Source organism: Melanotaenia boesemani, chromosome 11 (genome assembly GCF_017639745.1).
Source record: "Melanotaenia boesemani isolate fMelBoe1 chromosome 11, fMelBoe1.pri, whole genome shotgun sequence".
Classification (NCBI taxonomy): Eukaryota; Metazoa; Chordata; class Actinopteri; order Atheriniformes; family Melanotaeniidae; genus Melanotaenia; species Melanotaenia boesemani.
In genome coordinates, this window is record NC_055692.1 from 20038363 (window position 1) to 20047359 (window position 8997).

Below are 8997 nucleotides of genomic sequence, written 5' to 3' on the forward strand. Positions count from 1 at the left end.
AGCAGACTGAAAGCTCTGGCCAAGCTGAGCAGATCAGTGGAGAGGAGAGGAGGAGCGACATCGCCTCCATCTGGCAGCAAGCAAGCTCAGCACGTCCCTTTTCCCAACCTCCCCCCAGTCTTCGCCTAAGGTACAGCTCATACAGGCATGGTGTTATTTTAAATAAATGCATAGGGAAAGCAACATTTGGCAAAAGCTTGTTCTGTTGACTGAGCCACTGCTGTTAACTTATGCCATCTTCGGAAAATGTTTGTCCATTTTCCTCAACTTAATTTTTTGATTATTTATTTTACCTGGTGATAATTTCGGCTGTGTTCCGGTCAGTGGCATGAATTTTTGCTATTTTATTTTTAATCCAGTGTCTTTATCACATATCTTTTATACTCTGTTGATGAATTTTCTCTCTGGCGATTTTCGTGGCCTAGTATCCACGCAAATCGTCATACATCAATATTTTTTTTCTGCTTTTTCTCATAAATAATTTATCTATTCCCCTCAAAAATACCAAACATTAAATAATTTTCATGATTTTAACCATTTAAATCACAGTTTGAATATTTAAATTACTGCCTCATTTATCGGAAAAAAATCACCAAATTGAATTATTTTCCATATATGTTTGAAAGGGATATTAGAGTGATCAGACACTTGCACATGTCAAAGATTAGAAACAGAATTGATTTTATTACAACTATATTTTTTGTGTAGTGTCAGAAACTCTCATGGCTAGACCATGCGCAAAAAATCTCTATAAAATCATTTACCAATATTTGGTATATGCAAGTGTTTAATCATCACCACGCCATTCCCTTTAATATTTATTTTATGGAAAATTATTGAGTTTGCATATTTTTTTTGTTTCTGTTGTTTTGTTTAGTTTTTTTTGTTTTGTTTGTTTTTTTTTTTGTTTGTTTGTTTTTTGGTTTTTGGGGGTTTTTTTTTAAATGAATGGGCCAGTAATTTAGATATTAAACAGGCATTTAAGGGGTTAAAATCCTAAAAATTCTTAATTAAATGAATACATTTTTTTGTATTTCTGAGCATGAGTCGTATAAATTATTTATGTAGCATGATTATTTTATAGCAGTTTTTGTATGAGGACACATCACAAGGGTTAAGAGAAAATTGTTTTCCACCTTTTTTCAGCTTCAGGTGCATGTTTGCATTATGGTCAGAGTGGGTGAAACACTGAACCAATATTTTAACACAAAAGTCAAGTGGATATGTAATTAGAAATACATCCAGGTATTTTTAAAATACTAGAAGTAATTGAAATACTATAAATCTTTACTTATCTCCTGATTTATTTATTTTTGTCAGAGCACGAAAAGCAAAGATGGAATTAATAATAATTTGATAGTGATGCCACACTTACAAATGAGCTTTCTAACACAGCATCAGAAGACAACCTCTGACACACCTTTACATTTCCAACATATGTCAAACTATTCAAGGTTACTAGGGTCTGTGAACAATTGAGAGAATCTAAAGAATTATCTGTATCCATGAAACAAGACCAAAAAGATGTTGATTAGCTTTATAAATGATCTTTGGGACCTGCAATAAAAATAGATACAACAGATATGAAAATCATTGCAAAGCTCAAGAAGGTCTATGAAAACCTTGTCAGTTAATACAGTTTACTCGGAATCCATAAATGCAGGTTAAAATTCTCATATGCAAAGAAAAGGACCCATTACAGTTTCTTATCGCAATGAGCTTAAAGTTGAAGATGTCTTCATCCACCTGCTTCAATGAACCCACCACTTTTATCTGGACAAATTAGACAGCATGGTGAGGATCATGTATCATCATGTCTCAAGTCTCTTTAACACAATTCAGTTTGCACTGTTATGTGAGAAACTCCAGATGGATACCTCCACAACCACTTGGATTTATGACTACCTAACAGAGCACAGTTTGTGAGATTGAAAAATTGTGTGTCTGAGCATAGGACCAGGTTGTGGAGCACCACAAGGAACTGCACGCTCACCATTTCTCTTCACTCATTATACCCTTAGACTGCCAATACAACTCTGAGTCCGGTCATACTCTGATGACTAGTTGTGGTTTGTATCAGTGATGGACCAGAAGCTGAGGACAGCCAAATGGTCAGTCAGTTTGTAACATGGTTTGGTAACAATCATCTCCTCTGGAAAACCAAAAAAAAATGCTTGTTGACTTCAGGAGGAGCAGGAGTAAGCAAAGCACTGTTTACACCCTGGAAGGAAAAGTGGAAATAGTAGAGGAATACAAATAAGTTCACCTGGAAACGCAACACAGAAGCATCTACAAGAAGGGACAGAGCAGACTCAAATTCTTGAGGAAGCCAAGATAATTCAATGTTTGCACCAAGATGTTGGACATCAAACTGATTCTGTACTAGGGACAACTTTGGAGCCACTGGAGCTAATTGAATTGGTTTTCCTGCCAGCAGGCTTTGCCCTTCAGAACAAGAGATTGGCTCAATTAATTATTTATTATTTCTAATTCTTAAAAATAAACACTTTACAATTACAATTAACAATACAATTTCTCATGGGGATGAATAAAATATTTTTCATTTAATTAAAAACAATTCTTTATACAGGGTGTGCAGAATTATTAGGCAAGTTGTATTTTTGAGGATTAATTTTATTATAGAACAACAACTATGTTTGCAATGAACACAAAAGACTCATAAATATCAAAGCTGAATATTTTTGGAAGTTGGAGTGGGGCTTTTTTAGTTTTAGTATCTTAGGAGGATATCTGTGTGTGCAGGTGACTATTACTGTGCATAATTATTAGGCAACCTAACAAAAACCAAATATATACCCATTTCACTTATTTATTTTCACCAGGGAAACCAATATAACAACTCAAAATTTACAAATTTGCATTTCTGGCATTCAAAAACATAAACAAATTAGTAACCAATATAACCACCTTTCTTTGCGAGGACACTCAAAAGCCTGCCATCCATAGATTCTGTCAGTGTCTTGATCTGTTCACGATCAACAATGCGTGCAGCAGCAACCACAGCTTCCCAGACACTGTTCAGAGAGGTGTACTGTTTTCCCTCCCTGTAGATCTCACATTTCATGAGGGACCACAGGTTCTCTATGGGGTTAAGATCAGGTGAACAAGGAGGCTATGTCATTTTCATTCTTCTTTTAGACCTTTTCTGGCCAGCCACGCAGTGGAGTACTTGGATGCGTGTGATGGAGCATTGTCCTGCATGAAAATCATGTTTTTCTTGAACGATGCTGACTTCTTCCTGTACCACTGCTTGAAGAACGTGTCTTCCAGAAACTGGCAGTAGGACTGGGAGTTGAGCTTGACTCCATCCTCAACCCGAAAAGGTCCCACAAGCTCATCTTTGATGATACCAGCCCATTCCAGTATCCCACCTCCACCTTGCTGGTGTCTGAGTCGGAGTGGAGCTCTCTGCCCTGTACTGATCCAGCCACGGGCCCATCCATCTGGCCCATCAAGACTCACTCTCATTTCATCAGTCCATAAAACCTTAGAAAAATCAGTCTTATGATATTTCTTGGCCCAGTCTTGACTTTTTATCTTGTGTGTCTTGTTCAGTGGTGGTCGTTTTTCAGCCTTCCTTACCTTGGCCATGTCCCTGAGTATTGCACACCTTGTGCTTCTTGGCACTCCAGTGATGTTGCAGCTCTGAAATATGGCAAAACTGGTGGCCAATGGCATCTTTGCAGCTTCATGCTTGATTTTCCTCAGTTCATGGGCAGTTATTTTGCGCCTTGTTTTTTCAACACGCTTCTTGCGACCCTGTTGACTATTTTGAATGAAACGCTTGATTGTTCGATGATCACGCCTCAAAAGCTTGGCAGTTTTAAGAGTGCTGCATCCCTCTGCAAGACATCTCACTATTTTTGACTTTTCAGAGTCCATCAAATCTCTCTTCTGACTCATTTTGCCAAAGGAATGGAAGTTGCCTAATAATTATGCACACCTGATATAGGGTGTTGATGTCATTAGACCACACCCCTTCTCATTACAGAGATGCACATCACCTGATATGCTTAATTGGTAGTAGGCTTTCAAGCCTGTACCGGTTGGAGTAGGACAACATGCATAAAGAGGATGATGTGGTCAAAATACTCATTTGCCTAATAATTCTGCACACACTGTAATTAAGATGAGGCAGAAATGCAGCCTCCTGCTTTGGGCCTGACTTTATGTAGTGAAGCAAACAAAATTCTTGAAAGCTGGTTCCCTGAGGATAAAAAGGAGATGGAGCTCCTGGTTTGTTATTAGGTCATAGTGGGTATCTGTAGTGGTATGAGGGAGCATTAGTCCACATGGCATGTGTGACTCACACATCTGTGAATATATCACTTTAATAATAAAGGATGTATACATGTTGTAGGGCAACGTGTTCTGCATTTTAACCAGACCCTTTTTTAGTAAGGGACATTGTTTGTTTTAGCTTGACAAAAATAAATAATATTCTACAACTATTGTAACAACTGAAATTTCCACAGTAGATCTTGTCTAGCAGTATAAAGCCCAGGCCAGATCATCACAGAATATCTCAACAAATAAAACTGAACAAATAGACTAAGACTGCCAAAATAACAACATTAATATATAAAACAGATACACAGAAGTTAAGCATCTTTATAGATGATCATCACAGAAGAGTTCTTTAATAAGTAAAAAATTATTTAGATAAATTCTATAAAATGGAAATGTCCTGCAGCCACTGCTATAACAAATCTTATCTGATGTTTATCAGATGCATACACAGATGCAAACACTTAAGGGTGTTTTGGCATTAAATATTTTGCGAACCTCTGGGCTAACCTATAAATAAAGTGTATTATCTTTATCTACACAGGAAATGGTTTGCACGCAGAGCGCTCCTGGAATGACTTGTGATGACGTGATCTGACAAGAAGTTTTTGTTTTTTTTTCCATTTCAACCTGTGTGCCCAGTGTTTCAGAAGCTGACATACCACACATCACTGACACCTTTTTCAGGGTAAAACAACATGGGTGTGTGCGTGGGGTTGAGTGGGAATATGAAGACAGAAATAAAGTGGCTCTGTTAATGTGTGGGTGTGTGCATGTGCGCATGAGAGCTGGTGCTTTCCCCATAATATGTCAAATTGTAGGATGGAAAACTCACATTAACCAGCCAGGAACAAGCCACAAGCCAGCAATTCATCGCTGTCAGAAGTTAGTCTCCATGCAAAACTTGACCTTCCTTATATGGAAAACATTCTTTAACATTAACAAGGTATGCAAATGATGTCAGCTGACCTTTCTGTCTTGGTGCCCCACTGCTGCCAGTTGCTACCCAATCCTGCCTTATGCAAGTGTTTATCTATGTGCATATGCAGAACGCCCACAGGAAGATATTTCATTAGCGGGGCTGCTGATTGTACACACTCAGTAGCATTTAGCCAGTCATTTCCAAATTTGTGGTTGAAAATCCGCTGTTACTTTTCACTTCCCCTGCTGACATACATCAGATTCACAAATGTCTAATTTGTGTGTATGCATGTTAAGAGTTTGTATGATTTCTAATTCAGTGGGAGTGTTTCATAGCAATGTCACTTTGTGAAATGAGCTATTCTTCTTTCCGCATTTCTCCTTTAGTTTATATTGCTGTGTGTGTCTTTTTGTGGATTCACTATAACTTCAATTTTTAACGCTTTGAATTTAACATTCGGTTTAAAAAAATCATGTCAAAATAGCAATATGAACCTTAGTTCATATTTCTTTATTATTTCAGAGCCTCAGGGGCTAGAGTTATAAATTAAGTTGCTCAAATATAGTCATTTTTAATTAAGCTTAGAAGTGTTAAATCACATTAATAATATGTTTAATTTGAGTAAAAATTTGGGTCATTTTGGTTATTTTCTGGAAAAAAAAACAGAAGTTGACTCTAAAATAAATTTAGAATAGCTATTCTGTGTGCGTATGTTCACATTCATTGATCTGGGATGTGTGCAAGAGCACAAAGAGACCCCTGAGATTGAGGGGTCAACAGCTGCTCCCTAACAACCAATCAATTCCAGTGTATCAGCAGAGATTACACTCAGACACACACATACTCATGAGCACATAAAGACGGCACTCTGTTCTCTGTTGCCATGGATACCAGATACAGGAGGCCAAGAGGGAGCAGTTTTCCAGCTTAAACTGTAAATATTGAATTGTTATTGGGAGGAAAGAGACAGCAGTGCAGTGCAACGTTCCTGCCTGAATGATCTAAATATCTGGATAATCCTTTCATCTCTATTCACCGCTACAGGAAATCCGGTGCATCATTCATCGTTCACCAGGTTCAGAATAAAAACATCAATCGGTCTCAGTGATCCAGCCATTTATCTAAATCTCTATTACAGATAGAGTGCTGTCCCCATTCCTTCATCTGTCTTCTCCTTTCTTGTGTGAAGGATCGTCATTTCCTCAAGTGGGATTCAAAGCAAAGGCTGCCTTTTTCTTGACGCGCAATACATGCGAGTCATCTCAAACATTCAAATCACTTTACCAAATGCTGAAGCTTTTATGTGGCAACATTTCCTCTGCGGTTTAGTCTATGGAGAGAAAGGAGAGTGGAAGACTGTGAGGAAGAAGTGGAGAAAAAAATTAGTTAACAATTAATAAATACTTTAAGTGGGGCCACTGGAGAGTAAAGCTGAAAAATCAAAGATGATTCTGAAGGTGAATATCAATAATTGCTTTACTGCCTCTATGAATAATATAGGCAGTGGAGTCAACAGAGATGAAATAATACTAACACGCTGATATTAATAACAAAGCTGCAGCACTTGACTGCACTGAGCGAAGACAGTCAACGTGCCAACCTTGAGCTGACATTGCGAGCGGCAGAGACTCACGTTCAATCAATGAAGGGGCTTTTCTCAGGGAGTCCACTAATCTCACAGGGCAGCTGAGGGTTCATCAGAGCTGAGAGACCCCTGGGACTGACAGAGGTAATGGGGTTAGCGGAGACAGACGGAGAGGAGTGTGTATATGTGCATGTGCAGGAGGAAAGGTCTTTGCTGTGAGCAAGACAGCAAATACTTACAAGGGAGCACACACTGCCTACTTGTGTGTTGCAGATAGAAATGTGCATAACAAAATTAGGTGCGTGTGCGTCCATCAGAAGGTGCGAGGACCATGCTGATTGAATGGGAAGTTAATGGGACGTGTGACGAGGCTGATTACTGAGGCCTCAGTGATCTGGCAGGGTTAATGAAGTAAATGGCTTCTTAGATAACACACCACTGGGGCCATCTCCAGCTCCTGATACACACAGACAAATCAGAATGGACTCTTCTTCTACTACATTTGCTTCCAAAGATGACTGTCTTAAACACCTCGCTGCCCTTAGTTGCATAAGAAAAATTCAGTGTTCTCATGGAAACATGGGTTTGAATCAGTTCTGAGGCACTTTTTATATTTTCTTTGTCATTTAACAGCGATGTGGCACCCTTCTTCTGGGAAATACAAGACTTAAAAGTCTATGCAAGATATAGGGCAAACAACAGACTATTTCTAGCTGTTCATTAAAACAGAGCTGCTCAGCACGCAGTTTATGAACTCTGCAGGACTTGAGTGATCATGTGTAGTTTGCATATGCAGTCAAACTACTACATAAAGACACAATCAAATGGGAGAAAACGAGGTTTTGCAATACTTTTTCTGTCTGGGGCTGAGATGGAGCTTCTTCTACGGAGAGTGGTAATGATGTCTGAGAGGAGATGCAGACCAGAACAAAACAACAATCAGAATTGAACAAAAACAACAATAAAGCAACCCTAAATGCAGTTGACTGTGGACTCCCCGCTGGCTCTGCCTATGTGAAGAGATGACACTGCACCCATCCCCCCCTGCTACTTATGAGAACATTATCATAGTATTGGCTCATCTATAGAATGGGCTCATCTTGAAGTCCCCCACAAACCCTGGTGTGTACTGATGTGTCAAATGCTGGAGGAAGACAGTGGAGGAAAAAAGAAAAAAAAAACTACCCTAATATGTATTCAGACTGACAGCTCTGGTATCTAACAATGCAATGCTGGACTGACAGGGACTAATGAAGCTCTGCGTTGGTTGTAAACACCACAGCAAGGAAGATAATGATTGCCCTTCTGTTGTCCCTCTGCTTTTTATTGTCTCATCACTACAGACATCTGCAATGAAAGAAAGGAGCAAAGCGTTTCAAAGCGTTTCTTCGCTGTTGAGGATACTGCAGGGTAGATGTCTAGAAATAAGTCAGGTTTCATAAATGCGGTTTCCGACCCTGGATTATTTGATATTCTGTAGGTGGGGACAAAAAGAGCCCACAAGCAACAGATTAAGAGTGTCAGCATGTATTAAACCCTTGAATAACAAATAATTAGTTCTGAGAATCAGATGATGTTTGTCACAGCTTGTGTGAACCTTCACACCTCAAACATCCACCCTACAACATCCTGTTGTGTTATAACAGAGCATGTGGTCAGATACAGCTGCATCTGTGTGTGTATGTGTGTGTATGCCTATGAGAAATAGTCAGAAAGAGAAACAAAGAGGAAAACTCCCCAGATGAGAGAACACTGCCACTTCCCCTGAGACTACGTGAGTAAAATGAAAACAGAAATGTAAAGCAGGTGCATGAAACAGCATTGATTAGGATGGTGCTGAATCATTCCTGGCTTACGCACTTAATGAGAGCAAAGTTTGTTGTAAACTTTAAAATGAAGAAGGAATTGTGTGTAACGAAGTATTTTCTGAAATAAAGCAGACAATAACAAAATAAAAACTGAAGTAAATTCTATACAGACCAGTTGTCATCAGTTTGGGACATGCTTGAGATAAACCTGAACTTTCTGACAGTTTTCTAAGAGAAAATTCACTTCCGCTTAAGATTTCACACTTCAATTGCCCCTTTACAGTCTTGGCTTCAGCATTTTGAGAGGTTTTGCTTGGTTTGTGGGTGGTAGTGGCTTAAAAAAAATCTGACTGCCATATTTGAGCATGCATTAC